This window comes from Neodiprion pinetum, chromosome 6 (genome assembly GCF_021155775.2).
Source record: "Neodiprion pinetum isolate iyNeoPine1 chromosome 6, iyNeoPine1.2, whole genome shotgun sequence".
Lineage (NCBI taxonomy): Eukaryota > Metazoa > Arthropoda > Insecta > Hymenoptera > Diprionidae > Neodiprion > Neodiprion pinetum.
The window spans coordinates 26,341,810-26,365,160 of record NC_060237.1 but is presented as its reverse complement, the minus strand read 5'-3'; the positions used below and the strand labels follow the sequence as shown (position 1 = coordinate 26,365,160).

General features: G+C 43.1%; 1 protein-coding gene across 3 annotated transcripts in view; it reads right to left on the bottom strand.

Moving 5' to 3' along the window:
* Positions 1-23,133, bottom strand: part of LOC124221715 (fibroblast growth factor receptor homolog 1) — a 48,488-nt gene extending 25,355 nt beyond the window's left edge. For 2 of the 3 annotated variants that reach the window (XM_046631960.1, XM_069137063.1), the window contains exon 1: positions 21,776-23,133. The gene's annotated coding sequence lies outside the window, so the exon portion shown is untranslated. Of the gene's footprint in view, positions 1-7,012; positions 7,167-21,775 lie in introns of those variants that run through there. The other variant, XM_046631959.2, reaches the window with a different exon arrangement.
* Between the last annotated feature and the right edge of the window lie 218 nt (positions 23,134-23,351).

Genomic DNA, 23,351 nt, shown 5'->3' with positions numbered 1-23,351 from the left:
CGTAAGGCGATATATGCGCAGAGGGGCGAGGGGTTTGAGGTTTATCAACACGAGAATCGCATTAGAGGTAATACGCACGGTTTGAAACGATGAGACAAGTCGCGCGCGAGTATATCGCCGGGTGTCGTATAGTCGTATAGTCGTATAGTCGAATAGTCGAATAGTCGAGGGGTTACACGGGCAGTAAAGCGGAGGAGTTAATGGAGTCTTAACTCTAAAACTAAATGGATATCCTTGGAGGATTACACGGCGTCTAATTTGACCGCCGCGCTTCCGAGTTTATCCGTGTCCAACTTGGCCCTGTAACGAGTATAACGATTCCAGGGTTAAAATCCCGGCTCTAAACGCAAGCTCTGGATAGGCGCTGCGCCTCGCAGCTCATCCGCGGCGGCCCCCGAGATAGCTCGAGACCCAATCTCGGTCAGGGAAATACCGAATCATCGTCCTCCTCGGTCGTTAATGACCGTTCGCTGGCCATCGGCATCGGGGAAGGAGTCGATCCTCGAGGTAATCCTCCGGCCATTTAGTCCGCCACAATGACCTGCGATTAAATCTAACTCATTACTCGGTGAGTTTAACTCGTTCTTTGCCGCCCTTGCTGCTTCACCGCTGTGTAAGAGCCACTGCTCCTCCGGTCGGCGAAGTCAAAGAATCCATCCTTCCTCTCTCTCTTTCTCTCTCATTCTCTCCCTAGACGCACCAACACCACGCTGCTGGTTGGATCCTATAATGTTCGTGTGCCCCAGGGTGGTCCAAAAGAACACGACGCCCTCCGTTTTTCACGTCGACAATAATATCGCTTCAAGGAACCTTGCATTTTTTATGCACACAAAATTCGACAGCGACTTGCTTATAACGGCAATTTTTTTTTTTGGTGACGTTTGAAAGAAGAAATTGATTCCTGCCTCTCGATTCATCTACATATGTTTATTTCTCGCCTTTCGCGTACTATAGAATAATCACAATCCAACCGTAGCACGAATTGGCGTATGCGTACGCAAAAAAAAAAAAAAAATACAAAAAAAAGACCGTGTCAACTATTTATTCATCATGTCGGTGTTTTATGCAGATGTGTACCGCCCAAGCGTGCCTGAATTTCGGAACCTGTAGGGTGGAACGTGAAGCACCTTTGGAAGTTAACGATCAGAAATACCGCGTCGGGAGTCCAGAGCACCCTTTCTTCGCCCAACGACTTCTCCCCATGGGGGTTGAAAGAGGCAAAGAGGTTGAAAGAGAAACATTCACCGCGATGCTTTGGGTAAAAACTATAAACTTGGAGCACGTGCAGAGCCCCCGGGATCGGCTTAACCGGGACATTTTCCTCCGGCCAGATCCCTGTTGACAGTAGAACCACGTCGCTTGAAGATCCCGGTGCTTCTTACACCGATCTCTCTTCGTGGCATAACCTGTCCTGCGTTGCTAAGGATCAACACTTTCGGACTTGGACAAGCGGGCATCGAGCCTGCCGCTGCGCTGCTTCCCCATTCATGCGTTTTAATCGTCGGGTTCACACGGCCGTCGTCGTCTCTCTGCAGCAGGATATGGGGTTGAAACTAGTCGCTCACCAATCCAACCTCTCATCGTCGGTTACGACGATTTTCATCGTGGTACGTGCCTTGACGGCCTTTCGGAGGGATGCTGACGCTGACGCTTGACGGCGGATGAAAACCTTCTGGAATTAATTACCGTCGACGCGACTCTAGACGTCAACTTCTCCGAACCCTCGGAGTCTTGTGAAGGGGGCAGCTTATTCAGGTGCATAATATTAAGACACTGTCGCTCCATTTGTCCGTTCTTACAACGATTGAAACTCGGTACGAATTTATTTCAGCAACTTAGTTTACTAATTTCGAAAAATTGATCCGGCAGTTTCGATTTTCCACATTTCCTCGATGGCGATTTCCCCTTCGCCCGCGACAGCTCGCGAAGTCGTTTTGCGCTCCGCGTTCTCCAGATGGCCGTGATCACTTTCTGGTCCTCTCATCCGTCCGGGCCTCGTTATTTTTTCCTCCCGCTGTTTTATCTCCGTTTCGAAAGATATCGTGACGGCGCTGCCTCAACAGGCGCGAAATATGCCTCCGGCTTGACACGCTCGCTTCTTCGATGGTTGCCTGTGTAAACAAGAGATGTCTGCAGGAAGAAATCGGGGGACGAGATTCTTCGACTTGGGGTTACGCGAGGATCGCGCGGGGTTGAAACAGAACTGAGAAAGGGGGAATTTCCTGCGCCCCCTAGCTTTGGCAGGGCCCGAAATTTGGGCCAGAACAGGCCAAGCCTCGGTACTCCTCGAGGCCTCGTTCGGCATCGTAGACTAAATACCATCGTAAAATTCATCTCTGCATGCCCGTTGCAGCGTGTTTCAGTGTTTGGTTAACGGCAAGGTACGAGACTCGTTTATACGCGCGTCTGCGTGTTACGCACCTATACAGATTTAAGCTCAAGTCTGTCATGTAACGCGGCAAATGCGTAAACACGTTCGTGTTACACGTATGGAAACGTCGAATATTCGATGCGCCACCGTTTCTTGCCGAGTAATTAGAGCGAGGGCCTATTTCGGTGAGGCTTTTCACGAGGCGTTGATTGAGCCAGGTCAAAACGAGTGGAAGAAATTTATTTCTCCCCTCTTTTTTTCCTACTTTTTCTTCTTTTATTTCTTTCGAACAAAGGACCATTTGTGCACTGTTGCGCTATATTTTGTAGCTCGAGAAAGAAGCCTTTTAAGCTAAAACCACAAGAATGCTCAACGGTTACTGAGTCAGTCGGTAATTTACTGCTAGTTTTAACCCGCGCACTTAGCTTGTATATATCTATTTGAAAAAAAAGGCAGTTTGAAAAAAGGAGAATGGTAAAATAATACTCGCTTGCGCCTAAGCGTATACGATACTTGTACCACGTGTATGTATATATCTATATATGTGTGATACGCGCATACGATGATGAGATTTATTAAATAAATAATTTACGGCTGTTACGATTACGTCGCTTGGGTTTCCCTGGCATACGACGTAACGCGGTCGACTTGATAGATGTGTAATCGTTCTATCTGGTCAGACATATTTTTACTCCTTCGCTCATTCTTTGTCGGATAGATTCGACAAGAAAAAGAAAGAACAAAAAATTACGATAAAAAACGAGATAGAGAAGCGAACAATTAATTATACGTATAATCAGTTGTTCAAAAAAATTCCCCGATGTTCGTACAGTCAATTCGGCAGATATACGAATCGGTGTGTATAAAAGTGACAATGACTCAATCCTCCGTTCGCAAAAGAATAAAAAAAAAAAAAAAGAAAAAGAACGACGAAACCCACAAGCTTATATTTTCAAACATTATGTTACACACGTATAATTTATTCGATCTTGCGTACTTTTTATTTCAACAAATAAAATTTCGCCTCGCTTAAAACAACAAAATAATTGACCAGTTCCATAAGATATACTAGCAATTGCAAAATGATTTCTCTCCACTTTAAATAACCTAACTTAATCCTAAAGCACGTGTTACAACCATCGATTTGTAATTTATAACAAACACCACTGAATGCTCGGTCTTTTTATGGAAAATAATAGCCATGTACCTGTCGCGTGTATAATTTAAATGGCTAGCTCATAACGATATGCATACGCGTATACGTATATATACAATATATATATATATATATATATATACATACACATATACATATATATATATATATATATATACACATAATATGCCTGTATAGAATAAGCGAGGCGCGAAACCATTTTTAAGGATGATAATTCGCTCTAGGAGCGCTTTCGTTCACGATTGGTAAGCAGCAACGCCGTATAAGGTAGTCACGTGACCAACACAATAGACGATCTCGTGACGTGCATAACGAAAGCACGCGTCGCGAGCTTACAGATAGAGGCAGAGTTATACCTACACGCGCGGCGTGCTTCCTGTGCGCAAGCACGTTGTGTGCCGGCTTGGGCGAAGTAGTGTTGGTGGGTGGGGGTGGGGGTGGGGGGCAATGGGGCACGCCGAGGTTTCGGTGGGGTGGGGGGGGGGGGGGGGGGGCGTCGCCGCACGACGGCAGCACGCGCGCCAAGAATATTTATAGACCTCAGAGTCGGGGGAGTCTTTGAAAATTAGTCGCGCCTATCGGTCGACTTTGCTTTCGAAACCATACATATAATGCGTATGTACATATATTTAGGCATCCATAGTACGACATGTACACGTATACTTACGTACGATACTTTATTCGCATAATTGCAAGATGTCTGTTTTTTAATCCGGTATACGCGTGTGTATCAAAATTATACCACGTGAATTACGACATTTGTGTATGAAAAAGTGTCGATTAATGAAGGATATATGCGATGTTGCGTTTGCGAGGGGATCGCGTACTTGAAATGTTGCACGATAAATGAATGTTGGTTTTAAAAAGTATTTGAATGAGAAATCCGTACATTGCTGTGACAATTGAACTCTTTGGTATTATAGATTGATGCGAAAATACGTTACGAGAATTCTGTCCAAGGAATCATATTTTTACGAATAAATTATACCGTGCTGTAAATTCATGTCAGATGTTAAGAATTGATTTCAGGCTCGTAGAAATTTCGTTCAAATGATGATCTGTAAAATTTCCGTAAGTATGAAAATTCGTTGGAAAGAAAATACGTTTTCAGTATATGTGCAGCAGCAAAGATGTAAACATAACAAGAATAAAAAAAGAGTGAATTACTCGTTGTAGTGAAAAATATAATATAAATTAATGTTAATTTTTAACGGTGTACTTCACGAAGCTCGCTTCGTAGGTAAATGAATCGTTACGGCCGATATTAGTGCAGCGAACGAAGATCCGAGATTAAGGAGTGGGACACGTTGGCGGAGAGTAAGGAACAAGTATGCTAATGCCTTGTCTTATACGTATAGCATGTGGGTAATATATGTGTACAAGTCTAGGTCTGGAGGACAACGTGGGCCTATCTCAACGGAGACTAAGTGAAAGCAGATAAAACGAAAAATGGGAAAAAATGACGAGAAAAAAAAAAGAAAAAGAAACAGTGGGAAAAGGTGCGCGATAGCTGATAAGCTATCCGACCTCGGGTTGCACTCCAACTGGTTTAACCCTGTTTCTAATGAATTTACCTAACAGGAATTTTGTCAACAGTTTGAAGCATTTTTTCTCGGTCAGTTGGAAGAAGGGGAAAAATTGTAACTTACACGTACAACGAGAACCTGGTTTAGAGATAAAATTTTGAAGGAATTGTATCTTTAACGTTTATGACGTTTAGATGAGTCATTTGTTTTATTACGGTTTACTGAATCTAAGACAATTTAATAAAAAACTTGCGTTACAACGGTTTTACCTCGGCATGAATCGTCACGATACGTTACTAACTTCAACATGATTATGTATCTACATCATATGCCCTCGGTAAACGAAAACTTAGTAGTCAAATTTGTTTATAGATCCATCAGAACGTATGGACGTGGAAGAATTTGCTGTCCCTCTCTTTGTAAATACACGTAGTACCGATAATTTAATTTCCCAGTATTTTCTAAATCGTTATCACGAAACGACGGTACGTTGCTCTTTCGGAGAATTTCATTACTCACAATCAGTAAAAATTTTCTTCACGTTGTTCATCCTCGATGCAAAGTGAACTCAGCGCTGCCCGAGAAAAGCGAATTTAAAGAGTACGAATGTGACATATTTTCCTTCTTCGAATCTTGTTACCAGTACTGAATGTACACTATTATATGTACATAACACCAAAGATAACAATTGATTAACGATATTGCAGAGTTGGCAAGCTGGGGTCAACGCGTGATACAATTTGTTCATATATTAAACTATTAACGACACGCGACTTTGACGCGAATGCCGGACTTTTGTTTTCCTTACAAACTTCCTTTTTCTCCTATTTTCCTCGCAGGCATTATCGCGGCCTTATCACTCGAAAAAAGAACTTGTTTATCTATTTACTCTACTCGCTGACGGCACGCAGGGTGTTTGCTTATGCTTACCCGGCATACATTTGAGGATGTCATTGATTTCACGTACAGAAATCCGATGTTCGGTGTTATGTTTCAAGTTCAATCGCTGCGGGTATTATTTAGCCGTGGTTGTATAAGAATTTGAACGATTTGTTGCAACGTCATTTGTGTTTCGGTACGAACATTGGGGAGAAATATAAGATTATCATTATAATGGATTCCAAAAATTCAATCAGTCTGGAGATATTTGTAATCCTGTTACTGTAATTATTATTTAATGGTTGCAATATTCTTCGAGAAATATGTTACTTCAAGGAATGCGTGCTACTTACGTGACAAGAATTATCATTCGTGAAAATTAATGAAAAAAAATTCTTGCCTTACGAACTTCCAATTTTTCATTTTAACGATTTAATTTCATTGATTATTAATCGTAATACTACATACACGTATCGTGAATACTTTACGCACCGTCGAAAGAAGAAAAATATCATATTTTTATTGCAAAACAAGCATAAACTGTAATCGTCGTAAATTTGTTCAGAGATCAAAGATCGTCAACTCTAAGACTCTTTCACAATACTATCTCAGATTGGTCATTTATGTAATTCAACATATCTCATATATTCACACGTCATGGTTAAGAATATACTTTAAAACTCAACTTGGTAATTATTTTAATTCAAATGTTCTCGGTTTTCTTCTCATTATTCGCAACGAATCTTTCGATCATATATTATTCTCAAAGCTTACGATGTAAGTTTAATAAATGGAAAACTGTTCGACCGTATAACTTGAGGTAAAAATTGGGTTTTGATGTTTGGAACACACGAATTTGAAGGTGATGTGGAATGAATTCAAACCGCCTTGGCATAAAAATGATTACACAGGTATTATTTATTTTTTGCAAAAGTGACGGTGATAATTAATTTTTTTCATCGGGTGCTAATCGTGCTAGCGTAGGAAAGTGTTTTTTTTTTTATTCTTTGAGGAAAGAAAAAAAGGCGAATTAAACGTAGCACAAGCAATTTACTTTACCTTGGAATCGGGCGCTAGGATCTGCTGATAATTATATCACGAATCGTGTAAAAATTGAGCCTAATACCTTACTTGAACACGTTGTCTAGTATAACTGCAATTGGATCTGACACATCGCTCAAAGACAATTCTCAAACTTTGACCAGATTACTCTTGGCACGGTTAGTGAATTATCTGGTAGATGGCACAACCTTTCAGCGGTTAATATACCCTACCCTGATCGCATTCCCGTTTATTGCCTAATTTGCAGTATGCCGAGTTGCCCCGGTCTCTTTTTCTCTCTCTGTCCCTCTCTCTCCCCATCCGCCAATCGGAATTTTGCAACTTTTTGAACAGATGGCGCGTGCTGAACATACCGCGCATCGTGCACGATTCGTTCGATTAATCCGTGCATCGAATATTATACAAATTTCGTTACGTTGTTTTATTTATTTTTTTTTTCATTTTTTCACAATCGATACTTAGCAAGATAGAAATGCGGATTTAACATTCTGCATACGCTGCAGCATCGTCGGCACTTCAACCAACAACAGATGCATAATTCATTCGGTTTCAACCTCGTCCATCCATTGCACCCATCCGTCCATCCATCCATCCTGCATCGTCCACCATCCCGCAGCCATCCGAGCAAAGAAAGAGATGTGTATCGGACCCTTGGCGGGTTGAGGGGCGGCCTTGTCTCCTTTTCAACGTCCGCGCCTCGAATCTAAACATCTTTATCTTCTTCACGCATCTATCTCGATATATACATATATACATTACATACAGACGCCGATGCGAGTGCAGTGCAGTCGGTGGTACAAGAGGGACAGTTTACGTCCTATCGAAAGACGCCTAAACGACCCTGCTGACAAGCCTCCTCTCCCTAACACGAGTTCACCGCTATCTTTATCCCGCAAAAAATCTAACTCTGACTCGGTCACGACTATTTTTTCAAAGCGAAAAATAAGAAAATGAAAAAGAAGGAGTTGAATCGATTTCGCACAATAAGATGTAAGAATATCGCCGGATATACGCTCGAACGCTTTTTGATTCGACGATATCTTCTCGGTAAGAGTGGGTGTTTCGACAATTTCCAAGACCTTCGTATCTTGCGAACTTGAAGGAGACGTCGAGAGGACCGGAGTCACTCGACCGGGAATTAGGACCCAACGTACCGCTGCACGGTTGCGACGACCGTTGTTGTCTGGTCAGGAAACGGCTACTTACAACTCGTCAGCATTACGCTAATTCGAGGCTCACCACGACTTACGAATGATAAGGCAGCGCACCCGTCTTTAAGCCCGAAATATTAGCCGCCCCACTAGCGTGTGGGTGAAAGAGTAGCTGCTAACGCGGTTCACCAAGTTCACGTCCTTCTTCTCCGGTTACACGATAACCGCCCACGCCGCAATCGTCTGTAAAGTCTAAAGTCGAGAAGATGCCTCCAATCGGCATGAAAATTTGCTAAATTTTCCAACGAGTCGGCGATACCTGGACTCTGGGCTTTGTTTTGTTACCAACTTCACAGAGAGGGCATTGTTCCTTTTTGTTCAGGGAGGAAACCACGTGCCCCTGATTCCCGAAGGGATCTGCCGTTTCTGGCGTGGCATTCGAGTCGGCACGAAATCGACCCTCGAAGTCGTGCCAGCCTTCATGCCGGGGCATCTGCGCCGAATTACTTCGGCGCGCGGCTCATTAGAGAACTTCCTCTCTCTTCTTCTGCGTAAATTTCTGGTTCCTCTTCGCCCCCTCTTCTTTATTTCCTTACACCCACCCGGACAAAATCCTGCGGATGTACGATGATTTTCCGGTGACTACAACGACGAGAAGGTGAATCGAGCCGTGACGGCGACGACGGCGTCGCGACGCGAACCCTTCTTCCCGGAATTCCCTTCACCTAGTCGCAGGACGTCATCCTCCCCAATAACCGCAGACGTTTCACGCGCGATATCAATTTCGCGTCACCTCTGGCAATTATTCCAGACACGCGCTTCGACTTCTAGTTCCCTTCAAGTTTGCTCTGGAATAACATTACCCGGTCCAAAAGTCCTCGACGCTCTTCTTCGCGGGATGAAGACGAGACTCCTCGCTATCTCCAGTTTCGAATCTGTTTAAACAATTACAAAACCGTTCACGTAATCGTTGGACGAAACTCTACCGCCCGGATAGGTTGACGCACGATGCCAACGCGAGTCAGTCTAGCTATTTGGACTTGTATAAGGTAACCCTGATGGTGTTCGCCGCTCAGCGGAAGTCCATCGTGATTTGTTTTGACACCGGAAACAGTGCACGTGTGACGTCGACAACGCCGGCTTGTACGCACCCCTGCATCCCCCTGCGTGCCTTCTCTCCTCCTCCTCTTTTCTTTCTTCTTCTTCTTCTTCTTCTTCTTCTTCTTCTTCTTCTTCTTCTTCTTTAACCACGTCTTTTACCGTTTATAGCGCGCTGTGTGTATCTTTTACACATCGTCCGTTCTTCGGCGCAGGCGTCACAGGGCGACTAAAAAACCACCCCTGCACGTAAAATGTACGTACATTTCTTACTCCGTTGCACAGGGGATCGTTTATTTTTCGAGGATTAATAAACAAGAAGCTGATTGTTGCTTAAAAAATTTATCGATGTCAGATGATTTTTATTTCATTCAATGCTACAATCAGACGTAGATTTCATAATGGCAGCACATATTTCGAACTGTGGAAATCATTTTTAATCACCAGTTTCATACGATTTCGGATACATCTCGATATTCATTTTATTTACTGAGAATATAGTGAGCAATCGTCTTCAATATTTACAATTGTTTGACTTGACGAAAGAGAGAACGGAAGAATGTTTTAATGTTTCTTTCGTTTTGTCTCTATTTTTTTGTCGCAATAATTTGACGCGTGACTCGACTCAAGTTAAAGACTCTGTCTTCTACGTATTGTACCTACGTGTATATATATATATCTGTGTGTGTGTGTGGGGTAAGATTTTTATAGCCATTTGTTCGTTGTGAAACGAACAAGCTGACTTTTGTCACTCGGCTATATAGCTATATGTGTATTGTATGTGCAGCAGTATTATACGCCTATGAATCCGGTCATTGTGCATTATGTTAGGTTATTCTAGCTTTGTAGTGAGTACCTAACGACATTATACCTACCATAGACTCTGAACAACGACGATATACATGTGGGTATATTCTACTGACATTTGTACGGAATAATAAAACTACACCGTAACGGAGTGTTGTTTTTTCTTTGTCGAAAAAACCGGTTGTAAACGTAACGTGTGCATCCTACCTTCGTGCTAATTTCCCGTATGCGCGATCTGCCAGTTTATTACAGCCGTTGCAGTTGAAATTCGTTTTTACAGTCATATAAAAGCATTTTTCTCATTTTAATATTCATAAGTTCCGTTTTGTCGGTTTTCCTTTTTTCACTCACTGTAAGTGTAGATTTTAAAAAAATCACATTTATTAATGTACATTGTAAAAATCGCTGACATCTCTCATGCGATTCAACGGTTAAAAATGAAAAATAGCAGTATCCAAAAAATTGTACGCGTGTCAAAGTAATTATTTGGAATGTCTATAATTTCACTCGTTGCATAAGTTTCCAAAGCGTCTTCCGCGTTATCGCGCTGTGAAGATTCTACACAAAAATATGCGGTTCGCATATCGTCACTCATGCAGCTACCTGCGGACAATGCATGGAAATGTAAGGATTTTGGCTCCTCGTCAATATGTAATCTTTTTCCGCGTGTGGGCTTCGCCTTTCGAGGCTGGTGAAAGTACACGGCATACGTGTTACAGGCGACGACTTCCTCGCGGTTGCTTCCCGTTCGCGTTTTACAAGAATTTGCATAACGCCCACGGGATCGACGCTGCCGTCGCTGCTGCTGCTGCACGCATGTTTGAAGAAGAAAAAAGTGTTTACGGGTGCACGTATATAACGGACGAACGGTTCGCACGTTCGAAATGCATTCATTTACATTCGTATCTTTCGGCTTGTTTGTGTAATTATACATTCGTACATAAGGTTGATTTTTCCGCAATCTAAACGCGAATCGTTTTTTCGTTGGTTTCATTTATACAATACAAATATGTAGGAATAGTATTCTATTATTTATTAATTTCCGTTTATTTTGTTCTGGGGAGTGAGGTCGAGTTGTCGCGTTTAAATACGTCACCCGTTTCGTACCACGTGGTTCGATAAATCTCTTGATCGTCGTCGTCGCGAGGTCAGGTTCTGAGAAGAATTAGTCTTCTTCCTAGTTTTTTCAAACGTTATTTTCTTCTAAAAAGCTCACCGCTTTAAGGCGGCATCGGAGTACAAGTCGAGCTTCTTGTCGGGGTCCCGAAGTCCGCCCTGACTCATCGCGCCGGCGATAAATAACTTTCATAGAGCGCAACGCGGTTCCCATTCGACGAAAAAAATCGTGATCCAGCGTGATCGCGAGAAATCCGCCGACGCGTCGCGACGTATAATCTCGGCATACCCAGCCATCCCATACGGACCAATTTGCCGTTCGCGAAGAGAATGTCTCGACTCGTTCATTGTCATCCGGCGAGCCGTTGCAGTCCGCGTCTTTTCAACGGACGACACATAAATATCGTAATGCGCGAACGCCCAAATGTTTATGCATACGTAGTGCAGCGTGCATCGTGGTCTCATTCTGTGTCTGCGTGAACACGGGACGTAAATACACGGAGAACCCGACCTAAATACGTTTCCATCTCACGTCTCCACGGACGCTATTCGACACGAGAGAATATTGCCTGTCGTCACGCCGCTCGGTGACACGCGGGTCACGCAAATTGATCCTGTCAGGTTTCTCTGTAAATTTTTCGATGAGAGAGCCAGCCGAGGAACGTTTTTCGCTTCGCCAACGTATTCAATTAAACTTCAGCCGCGTATCGGCAGCAGCACTTCTTCTTCATCTTCGTCTTCTTCTTCTGGTACAGTTGGAGAGTCGGATAATTAACGTCAGATCAGGGGGCGTCCGCAGGGGATCGTCGACCCACGGGTCTAATAATCGCGAGTTAAGAAATTATTTGGCAACGCAACAATTTATCAGACGACGAAAATTCCCAGAGGGCCGGGGTTTGATCAAAGAAATCGTGACACACGCTGTTCGGTTCGTATTGAAAAGATTTAGATAATTATGATATTACTTCCATGACCCAGATTTTGATTGAAAAAATTCACCTGTGACTTTTAAATCAATGCGTATTTTATTGGCGAGGGAAAAAAAAACAACAACAGCAATAAAGACGGTTGGTTTCCGTTTTTATTTATACGAATATTCATTTTTCTCGTGTGGTCATGTTCTTAAAATATCTTATAACTGAACATTTAACAACACACCACTTATACTGTATACTTCCGTTTCGTGTAACATCTTTCAAGGTTTATTAAGTCACTCGCATTATGTCCGCCGACCATTCTCGCCCGCTACTTCGACATTTTTACGCATCAACTCGATATTACATAACTAAAATTACGTGATTAAATCATGCATCGGTATATTAGTCCACCACACACGGTATAGACGAGAGGAATAAAGCAACTGGGATTTTTTAATTACCCGTCGCGAAAATGTGATTTACAAAATCGGTTAAATAGTGCACGAAGAAACCGAGAGGCGTTCGCCTGGATCTGTAACAAGCGTGCAAAGCCATGACAGTGTTCGTAATCGCGTTGATTCGACGTTGATTACAGCCGTGTGTAATAGTACAATATAGGAACGAGAAGCAGAGGAGGAGCCGCTCGAGGTAGTAAACTAATCTTTTTAATTATCTCGTTTGGTCGGTGCGAGTTGTAACTACTGTAAGCCGATATGTTAATGCGTGCGCAGGTCGAGTGTGACGCTAATGGCGTGTTTCAACGCCACGCTGCCTCGGAAGTAGGTAGGTAGGTAGGTAGGTGGGTACTCGGACTGACGCGAAGCCGCTCAGGTGGACGCCGAGGGTCTCGCGGTAATCAACATCATCCTGGAATGCACTCACCCCCCAGGTACGGGCTCCCGCGTTATGCCGAACGCAAGATTCGACGTCTTATCGGACGATTCTACCACCCAAGGAGCGATAATTACGAAGGAATCGATCCTTGGCCGTGTACGTGCAACCCGCAGCGAAACCTTCCGATTGCGCTTTCGTGTCAGGAATCGCAACGGCTCGAGTCAATTTCACGATGTGTAATAATAGCCTCCTCTTTGGTGTCTTTCCGTCTGGTTTACTTTACTATTTTCGATGGTTTTATTCTTCTGGTTGCGACCCCTGGACTATTACTCTAAGGATTTGTTGGCGTTGGTTTTCGACTCGCGATAGTAAATAAATAAATAAATAAATAAATAAATAAATAAACATGGCAAATAATATTTTGTCCCGCCTTCGTGGCGTCGTAGAATTTTAGACACTTCTACGCTTGGACCCATGAATTTGATGTGCAACTTAATTCTCATTCTACATTCCTCATGGTTGCCCGTAACGTGACGTGAAGAGATTAACCGAAGACTTGAACAGCGTGTATGTAGGTACCTACTGTGCCGATCGTTGTGAATGAAGTCTCGTTCTTATCGCGATCGCTGATCTTATAGATCGTGCTGACACTAGGAATAGCTATGTAGACCTTTTCGTATACGCGGTTCGCATTCGTACACGAGGCACATCGGTCGTCTAATCACGGGCCGGCACTAACGTCATACGAGGGTACTAAAATGGTATTGAAATTGATCCTAGACTCGATTTAAGCCAAGGTAACTCAGCTTCGGTTCTACCGTCGAGATCGTTACTCGGTGATTTTATGCCTGGCTTTTGAACGTACATCCGACTTCCGGATATCTTATATACTGCGTGGATTTTCATCGGCTTATTGTTAGTGCCGCTCGTAAATAACTTTGGTCTTTCATTGTTAGACGATTTGTAACTATCGGTTATTTTTTATGTATCGCATAAAGGTACCGTGAAATATATTCGAATTTGCGAAGTAAGGAAGTGACGATTTTTATGTTTATTTTCTTAATTTATTTTACAAGTTCTCTGACGCGCGTTCATTTGCGATTGGCGTGTGGAAAATGGGGATAAAATCGTCGGTATAAACCAAATAGACACTTGGCAGAATCCAGAACTCAACTCGGTTTATATCAAAGAATTGCCCTTGCGGCACGTTTCGAAATACCGAATGTTTGTTATTACTTGTTCTCTCGACGGGTACCAGAAATTTACGTTATTTTCGTCGAAATTTTGACTGGAATTTTACTAAATAAACTATCCAAGAAATGGCCGAGCGTAGGTTTATAATATAATATATATACACGGACCGGAAGATCCGCGATATCGAGTTACTGAACGGAACACCGTGTAAGACGGGTTTGTAGACTGCGTAAACGACGACAACGAGAAAAACCTGTACTCCAAGACTTTGCAATAGTAAAATTCTAACTCGGAAATCCTCGGAATTCTTCAGGAAGCTTTGGTATCAGAGGCTGGAATACTTGTGCTGTTAATTGGCAGGAAACTACCGTCACTTAAACGAAAAGGAACGGAGATCCGAAGCGGCGGAAGAAAAGAGAGGAAGAGAAGAGGCTGGTCCGGAGTACGGACAGGTGTTCCATTCGTCGTAGATTTTGTCTTGCAAAGAGGCGGCAGACGGTTGTTCTCGAAAAATCCGGAAAAGTCTACAAATTGAAGAAACGACGTCGCTCAAACGCGTTAGTGTCTTTGCAGTGTGTGACAAGTGGAGTTTCAAGTGAATCAGATTCTGAGAAGAGACGGAAAATGACGAGAATCAAAGACGAACGCACCTAACCAGTTCCCATCAGTGAAATTGCCAATCACTCGGTGTCTGGAAGCTCTCTTCGTGCAGTCCCACTCGGGCTTCTTCTTACTTGCCGCAAAGAGGATCGCGGATAAGAAGAACAAGAAGAAGAAGAAGAGCGAGGTACGTACGATGAGTTGAAACTCTTTGAAAAAACACACAAAGAGTTCGCTTTGCGGTAGCTAACAAGACAGATGCGTGTCCATCCCATGAATGAACAGGCCGCAACGGGGCAACGGCAACAGGTTATTTGCTTAGCCGAGAGACGAGATTCTACGAGGAGGATCTCTTACGCGGTACAACGTCGCGCCATTCCAGCGTTGGACTCAATAAACGTTCTTACCCGCCTCTTCCAGGTGGATCTTGTCCCGGAGGCGTCGTCGCTCTCTTTGCTCTTCAAGGTTCGTTTATGCGCCGGCTGGCGAGCTTGTAGCGATATCGAGTTTTATGCCCCCGTTTTGCCACGCGACCTGACGGCGCTTTGGCCGTAAAAGAAAAACCGGCGACATTACAAAGTGTAAAAATACCGATGCGCAGAAGACGAACACGTCGTACAAACCTTCTCGCAACGACGCGACGCTTGGCCTTTGGCCACGGCGACGACGCGCGTTCATCCTCCGTTCCTTCTTCGGAACGTCGCGCAGTCGATGCTCTACGAGGACTGCACCGTGGCAGACACAATAAACTTACTAATGGTTTGATTGCATAATAATCCATCGCACAGCTGCAACCGACGACCGCCAATGGGACGTGCGTGCAAGCGTGTAAGTTTCGAGTACGTACGACGGGTGGTTGAGAGACGGGTCCGTTCCTCGTCTTTCGGGCTTTCGTCTCTTCTCCTTCCACCATCCCACCGGCCGACTGTTATTATAGGAATTAGTTCTAATAACAACGACACAACAACGCCGATAAGAACGCTCAATTTAAACAATGATAAATAAGGGAACGAGAGCTACTTTTGTTTAGTGAACGTTACAGATTTAGGTATGACTGGAATTGTTCACAAGATTTAACGGATCGGGGTGAATTCTTCGGAAAAATTTCGAGGGACGGACAGTTTGGAAATTTTAGTACCTAGAGAGTTTTCATATCGACGAATCATACGCTGCTGTCTGACCTGTAAATTTCGAAAGTCTTCTAAATCCGAAGCTACTGGACTTTGAAAGTTTTTGAAAAGGAGCTTTGGTATCGGATTTTCGCAAGGCATTTACACTCGGTGTCTCTATCGATTAATTCTGAATCGCACTGTATACGTGTATAACGGCGAGCAGTCAAGCCGTGTTTTCATCACTCATCAGAGCTCGTTGGCTCGATTAAACGCCATGCAGAGCATATGCAGAAACAAAACGAGATTCGAATTGACCGTGGAGCTTCCGAGAACAAATCAAGATCCTCGAGGGGTCCGTAAGTCGTACGGTAGGTACGCGGAGAAGCTCAAGTTACATGTACGCTACGTTACGAGTAAATAAACTAATCTCGTCAGATTTCTCCTCCTCCTCCTCCTTCTCTGTCTTGTTCTTTCTCGCCTAATTGTTTTCGCGAATTAGTTTATAATTTTTTTTTTCTTTCGTTCTTCCAGTCATCTGTTGTTGTAACACTTGCGCGTGAAATCTCGCACCGTATTTACTGCAGCGGGAAAATACTTTCCGTGTGGAATATCTAGCGCGACTTAATAAGAAACGATAATGATAATGATAATGATGATGATAATGATGATGATGATGATGACGATGATGATGGTAATAGTGATACTATTGCACTAATAACGAGTTTAAGAACATTAAGCCAATCTCTCGCTCGACTTACGATTATGTGTTTATGCAACGTGCAGTAGTAACATCCAGTTGGACGCCGCGTAAGTAAAGACAGATGACGGTCCGGTGCAACATCGTTTCAGACCATCTTGTGCCGATCGACTCAATTAATTTTTTCTTTCTCAACCTGCTGCAGGGCGTGCAGAGTTACGCGAACAATATTTTTCACCGTTTTACAGATATTTATACACCCAATCGTTTACAGTCACATCGGAAAATGCGACTTTGCGATTCGAGTTCGTTAACGTGACTTTTCAACGATCGGAAACGGAAGCTGAACAGTTAAGCCGAGAGGGTGGATCTCCACGGACGATAAATCGCTGCGCTTCAAACGCTGCGAGAAGAATATGAAAAGTCCACCGGCGTTTACGATGGGAAAGGAGAGATTTACCCTGTCGCGATTGCAAATACGATATTGCTATTCGCTTCGCGTGTCGGAACAGCGTCCTGCTGCCTGTGTATGCGGTTAGTTTTCTTGCGCGTAAACCGGGATCGGCGCCGGAAGCTTATTGAGCGGTGAAAAAATAGCCGCGTAAATGATTAGGAAACATTCTTCGCAGTCGAATGCCGAGTTGAATTAATTTTTAGATTCGTTTCGCGATCGGACGAACGTCGTCTTGCAGTTCTCCGTGACTCTTTTATCAATCAATTACTTACACCCATCTAACTCTGTAATTGCGCAGTCCTCGCTGAACAGGGAGAACCTTCTAAGTTCGCTCAATAAAAAAAACTCCGAGGGCGAGAAGAGGCGACTGGTTTTTTATCGCAAATCTGTGACACAACTGGACGAGAACTCGAGCTGCGGACAATCTTCTTAATCGGAGCTCGTTAAATTGGCACGTTTTTATTATGCTTGATTGATTATTCGCCTTTCGGTCAGGTCCATTCGACGCTCTCTACATTTATCACAATAATACTAAGAATGATAATAACAGTTATTCCCGGAGGTTCGATTACAGAATATTTTAAATTCTTCCTTCGATCAACTCACAAAATCCGTAACGATTAGCATAAATTTATAAATAATTTACTCGCTATTGCGCACGATTTATCCGCATGTATGCACTTTTCAAGGAATTCAGCATTCTTAACGTAGATATTAAATCGAGTTTAAATATATCTCGTCGGCCGCATGACACGACGAGGACAACTTATATATTATACGAGGTACTGTTTCAAACTTGAGATTCGTTACTTTAAACGATTCGACGTTAGCGTCGTCAGACCACCCTGACGCCCCGATGCCTCGAGGAGTGTAAAAGTCTCCTTTTTTCCCCGTATACGTTGAGTTGTATTTTTTTCCCTTCTTTCTTATCGTTAAATTTTCTTACATTTTTTATTCCTCCCTCTTCAACGAACTCCTCTCCTCGACCTCGCCTGGTTAATCGTAAATAAGTACATTTTACGTCTTGGCCTGCACCGTGCAGCTCGTGTGTTAAACACACGCGGATACGATTTTATACGCGAGTACGTTGGTATTGATTCGGGGCTCTGGAATCCCCGTAAGAAACTCTATATCTATTTTCATTCCCGGTGTATTATATCCTACGTATGTATATATATGTATATCTTATTAATAACACCGATATATTTATACGTCCGATGGTTAGTTACATACGTGTACGTGTATACGTAGGTGTATTTAACAAATCTGTCGCCCACCGCGGTAGAAACGCCCAAGCAGTTTTCGAACTCATCTTTCTTTAGCCGGGTGAAGTGAACTTACTCCGCGGACCTGATCTCCCGGTATATTTTACTTGAAACTATACGGTCTATTTTTATTTGGCTAATGTAACGGGGTTGCGAGATTTTCTTGGGGGAGTAATATATACATACATGCGTTTATTTATGTTTTCTTCCTTCCTTTTATTCACCTTATTTTCTCGCCTTTGCAGTTATCACTATCACCGATCATCATAGATCGGATCTTGCTCTGTTCTATTTATAATATTCAATTATTTTCAAACATTCTCCTTGTCTTCTCGCGTATCGTCTATTTCTCCATCGCATCTGAAATGTTTGCCCATTCTCACTGACCGGAGGTTATCTCTTTTGCAATCCGATTGACGCGAGGCTAGACAAACAATCAAAAATATTTGACGAAAAAACGTTTCTTCTGGCGTCAACGAGGTAGTTTTAATGGATTGTGAAATCAAAGTAGTCCCCAGCAAGTTTTTTCATACTGGAAGAAATTATTTTGCAACGTTGTTAAAGAAACAAAATTGAATTAGTATCTAACTATGTATAAAGTGTATAAATAGGTGAAAATTGATTATCTCTACTCGACCGAGATTTCATTATCGTGAAGCGAGAATAAAAGAAGGGAAGAAAATAAAAAATAAATTTCAACTCTTGATCGACCTGCCAGTCTCTGTCCTAGCCGTTCACACCGACGACGTGGGTTATGAGATAGGCGAGAGACGGTGGGTGTGAAACGGGCATCACCGTAGTTCTATTGACCTCTCTATTGCGGACGCGTTACAGTAGACAACGAAGAAAAGTCGTCGAACGAGTCTCGGGGTTTTATGCATGCCGGATTGTACACAGGAGTGTGTACGAGTGGAAGGAAGGAGGCCAACAGGTGGGCAGCGCGATTACGCCGACTCTCGACGACGTCTCGTTACCCACGTGCTTTTCAGGACCTCAGAGTGACGCGTGGCTGGTTCAGTCGGATTTACACCGCTTGTATAGTTTTTCGTTCCACCTACAGACTAATTGTCGGTGACAGGAGTGTGACTTGTTGGAAATCGGGTACCAGACTCTCTCTCTCTCTCTCTCTCTCTCTCTATCTCTCTCTGTCTCGAGTCCTTTACCACGAGGTCCTCGACGGGTTCTTTGCTTACGTCGTAGGTGTGCGATTCGACTTTGTCATTTTCTATCACTTTCCTTCTCGTTATTCTTCTTGGTGTTCCGTCACCACCTCGCTTATCGTCTCAAGTCTGAGGACGTGAGTCAGACGTTGGTAGTCGGGCGTGGGTTTTCTAGTTTCATAGCCGAGACGTTGTTTCTCTTGTAGGTACGTCGGCTTCAACTGCACATGCATTTATCGCCTGTGTGCTGCTCGGATAAACGGCGATAAGTGTGCTCGACAAGACATGGGATTTATGATGTGGGATCGGTGGGTACCGTATTCTCCGCGCACCCATAAGTACGATATTATGTGCTTGCAAGCTACCGATCGGTGGAAATATATCCTGCCGGACGGAATCAAGTTGCAATCAACTTCACTCACTAACGGTGAAGTGTCGTTCTTCCATTTGCAAAGCAGATTGGCTTCGGCTACTTTGCCAGAATAGAATAAATGACCTCGATGATCGTACTCGACGCGCATACCGCGTAACGCGATGCGTGAAATGCCCGATCACCTCCAGTGCTTGCAAACCCGGGCCTCAATATTTCTGACCAATTCAATTCGAGGTGATCCGTTGATCGTCTCCAAGTGGTCGAGACAGCCTAACGCGGTACGCACTGTATTTTTTTACCCGCAGAACGGACATTCCAAGAGTAAAATCGGTATCTGTGCCGTCAAATCGGTCGGCCCAGTCTTCAAAGTTTACACATTAAATTAAACAAATGAGTCAGGGCAACCCGGTTGTAATCCATGATTCAGATATTCGTGAAGAAGTTCGGAAAACGTCTGCCGAAATACGTGCAGTACGCGGGAGTGTATAATAACCGCTTTTTACAAATAAACTATATCGGCGATAAACCAGTGTTACAAGCGTACGTGAATATTCCCGGTATACGTGTACCGACAGTCTGACTAACTTCTTATTCTCTGGACCGATTCCAATTTCTCATCCACATGTACGTATATTAAACGTTTGCGTAAAATATAGAGAGAGAAAGAGATGCGAAAAGCGAGAAAGTTTTGCAAAGACAGAAAGCAAAAAAAAAATAAATATATGTACCGTCGCTGAGTCGGTGTTGTACGGATCGGATTTATATGGAACACCGCGTTGTCAGATTAACCAGCTGAATTGGGTAATTCGGCCAATTTGGATGTAAATGGTGCCGTAAAAAATTTGGGACTTCCGTTAAGGGGCTTATCGGGGGCGGTTGTGAAAAGAAAAATTAACTTTGCACGCGTGCAAAGATGAGAGATCGTACGAGGTATGCGGACCCACGCACATGGCACACGGTCCTCGATCTCGCGATGCGTCACGAAGGTTAAGAGAAGACTATGGAGTGATTTTTTATAGACTGTAAAACGCGCAGGGGCAAATTGTTGGTACAAAGTGGTATTTTTTTACATCAAGACCGAGTGTAACGCGAGAGTGGTTCGCAGTTTTCGTCTGACTCGAAAGCTCGTCTGCACGATGACACTTATCGTATTCAAACGGACAAAGGTACCTTTCAGCTACACTCAATTCCAACGATATGTACGCAGTACGCCGATACAAAACGAAACCTTAACGACGTGTGCGTGTACATGAAACGTATTTAATGTAATTGATGCCCAGGCGTTTTGCTCGTTATGAAATTCCTACTCGACTTCATTCGCGCATATACATACACGTATGCATACGTATACTTGTATAATATATTTATAGGATACCGGTACTCGAGTACGTTGTTGAATTATTATAGAAACAGAACGTTTCAAAGTATCGGCTCGGCTCTCGACTTCTTTTACAAAGTCAATCCGCCTGCTGATGTCATTCTCGTATTTAAGGGAACCAGTATATATAATTTGCTAGTCATATTCGACACGAGTGATGGCGAAAACGAAAACAGCGATGATAATCGTGTTTGTTACTGCGTTTCGGGTGAAATTTAGCTTCTTGGATTAGTGAGAAGATGACGGTTCCGTGAATCAGTGCAGACTATAGCAGCTCTTCTATTATTTTAGTTATTGATCATCGCCAATTGACGATGCCAACAAACGTTTCATCGGAATTTCGTTCGTTCATACGACGGAAGTTCATTATACGAACGATCGAAGACTCGTAACGGTTGAAATTAAACGAACGATGAATAAACAAATCCGAAATAAACTCAAAACGAATACCATTATATGTATAGAAACTTTGATTATCATCGGTACAAACATTTTTCGTCCATTCTGAAGAGAATAAAAAAATAATCGCTGCCTACTTACACCATGTATTTTAAGTATAATACCATTTTGTACAATCAATATAATTACGACGCGAATTACTCACCGTTGAAAATTTTGATTTGGTTAAAGTCGGCTCAGATTTCCGTCACTGTAATCCCTCCGGCGTAAAAAACAAAGTCTCAAATTTTATCTTCCGCGACAAAGTTAGCGATTCAACTTAACTTTCTCTTAATTTCAACAAATCGAGTTCTCTCATTAATATGCAACTATTGCGGGTCGCGGTTGCGATAACGGAATTAACCGCGATCTTCCGCCAACTGCTAGTTGGCGGGGATTTTTCGTTCTTTCCCTTTTCCTTGCAGTTGGGATTGAGCGCGCGTGGCTGCTGTCAGAAACTGTTCTCCGGTCCCCTCTTGCGGGGCTGATTCAGCGCCGTTGGATCTTCTGTTATTTCAGGCTTGCTTCGCGGCTATAAATCCAATGCTCGTCCGTTCTTTTTTTTTATAAATTTAAATTTTGTTTTCTTTATTCTTATATATTTTTTTTCTTAATTTTGTTTCTTCTCACAGAAATTTTGACCCGTTGCACGTATACACACAAAAATATATGTCTTTGCAAATACACAGACTTTGCCAATATTTCTATCCACGCACTACTCGATTTCACATTTCACACGTCAGACGAATATCTTACAACGTTGTAAAATTATTCGTATTATACTGAAAGTACGTATAAGATGTTTGGTCGATGTGGTTTTATGTTCTTAAATTTTTACCCTCTTCCTCTTCCGTTCCGCATTCGGTGTGTTTTAAATTTATTGCATGTATAGACTGTAGGTATATGGAATATACAGAAACTCGGGGATACTGATGAACGTTATTTTGTTTTACCAAAACACTTTTATTATTATCAGTTCTTCGTTAATTATTTTTCATTCCATACGATACATAATATCCTGCATTAATTGATGTACATGCACTTTTCACAGATCAAGGTAAATCACTGATCGATCTTACGACGGAAATATACAAATCACCATTGGTTTTAACACACCGTATCACGTGTATAATACATCATGACGACATGGCTTGATACGAATCCAGAATACAGCGCGCATGAGTCATGTGTTGGTACGTTTCAATGCCATAAGAACAGAAAGCAAACAACAATTATTGACAGACGAATTTTATAGAAAACAAATTTCAACCCCTGCGGTAGAATTGAAATTAATACGGTTGACTGCTTCTTGCCAAAAAGAGTACTTGTCAAAATATGCGTTTTTTTTTCAAGTTTTTCTACGTTTGAATCCTTTTCTCAGACTTGTTCAGTTATTCGCAAGGAACGTCAAGACCGTCGACCTTATCCTCCTCCACGTCGTTTAATACTGTCGCAGCACTCGCGCGCGCGCGATGAACTAGCCTAAGGAGGATGCCTGGGATGCGCTCGAAGGCTCGGCTCGGGGCTAAGTGCCGGACCAATGCTTGAAATAACCGCTCGCCCACAACCCCCGGCCCCCTGCCCTGCCTCCGGCAGTCCCCCACCCCTCGATAGACGCCGTCAAAATCGCCGCCTCCCCCCACCCCACCCCTCCGAGCCCTCCACCCCCTCCGCTCCCACCCCAACCAAAAACTCTCGGAGTCGCGACACACGTGCGTGCGGATGGATGCGTGGATGCGTAT